This window comes from Phyllobates terribilis, unplaced genomic scaffold, assembly GCF_046119375.1.
Source record: "Phyllobates terribilis strain yellow unplaced genomic scaffold, ASM4611937v1 Scaffold_2810__1_contigs__length_105257, whole genome shotgun sequence".
Classification (NCBI taxonomy): domain Eukaryota; kingdom Metazoa; phylum Chordata; class Amphibia; order Anura; family Dendrobatidae; genus Phyllobates; species Phyllobates terribilis.
The window spans coordinates 80500-82069 of record NW_027365565.1 but is presented as its reverse complement, the minus strand read 5'-3'; positions in this window follow the sequence as shown (position 1 = coordinate 82069).

Genomic DNA, 1570 nt, shown 5'->3' with positions numbered 1-1570 from the left:
CAGGTTAGTAATGATGGGCGTCTATAAGACACCCCCATTACTAACCTACAAAGTGTTAAAAATAAAAAACACACACTACACCCAGAAAAAAAATAATTTATTTGAAATAAAACACACCATTTTATTTAATTCTTAGTTTACTAAAAAAAAAAATAGTTACCTGTCCACGTTCCTGCGCTGATCTCCCATGCACAGCTGTCACATCTGGAGATGGTAAGCTCACGCTGCCGGGAACACGTCCGCTCCCGGCAGCGGGAGCCACTGACTGAGGTCACCGGAGTGCATTCAGTCAGCGCAGCTCCGGTGACCTCCTTTACGGCACTGCTGTATCGTGGGAATTTCTCACGGTACAGCGGGGCCATAAAGCAGCTAACCGGAGCAGTGCTGCCTGAACTTCGGCGAACCCGCTTATGCAATGACGGGGCTGCTTTACGGCCCTGTCATTCTAGCGGCGGCGGCGGTTCAGAGCGGTCACATTCTATGTGGCTGCTATAAACTGGAGATCTTCGTGGGACACTCGTGGACTACTACGGAGGGGTAAGGATAAGGTTGTGGCTTATTATTTTATATTTTATTACAGGAGATCGATGGCTTCGGGGAATTAGGTGTCTAGGTGAGTATAGGTGTAGGTTTTTATTTTTTACTTTATTTTAGGTGGCGATTGGCGGGGACAGGTAATGTATAAACTAATTTATTTTAGGCAACCACTGGCCACCAATGAAATGTATTTAAAATTTATTGGGGACTAAAAACAAAAAAAAGATAAAACATGTATAGGGCCAAAATAACATATGGGGTAGTTTAAATAGCAGGATCAGGCTGATGGGAACTACTGCTCCCATCAAGCTGATCCTGCTGGCACAAGTGGACGGGGGACAGACATAGGCCGATGGGAGTAGTAGTGTCACATCGGCCTATGTTTGCCTGCACGCACACACCCACAGACATCGCACAGACACCGCGCACACCCGCACATATCGCACAGACACCCCGCACACACCCGGAGACATCGCACACACACCACGCACACCCGCACACATCGCACAGACACCCCGCACACCCGCAGACATCGCACAGACACCGCGCACACACCTGCACAGACACCCCGCACACACCGCACACACACCGCACACACATCACGCACACCCGCACACATCGCACAGACACCCACACACACCAATCATGACCGGTCTGGGAGGTGAGGCTGACCTGTGCGACCGTGGGAAAGTTCATGTGAGTTCATGCAATGCAGTCAAGCATGAATTGACATGAACCCTCTGAGGGCAGCGGCTACTTCAAATGAACAGCTGATCAGCATCACCTGATACCTCAGCTGTTCATTTGAAATAACTGGCGGGAAAGCGCAGCACAGAACGGGAAAGCCGGCGGTGAAGTCTTTTCACTGCCGGCTTCCCCGCCCGGGTCCTTCGCTCCCCGCTCCTTGGTGCTGCGCTCCCCGCCCGGTCCTAACTTACGATCGGGATGGGAGGTGGCGAGGGGAGCGGAGGATCGGGGTGGGAGGCTGCGGGGAAGCGAGTGTGGGGCTGTGTGATTGTTTAAAAGCCGGCGG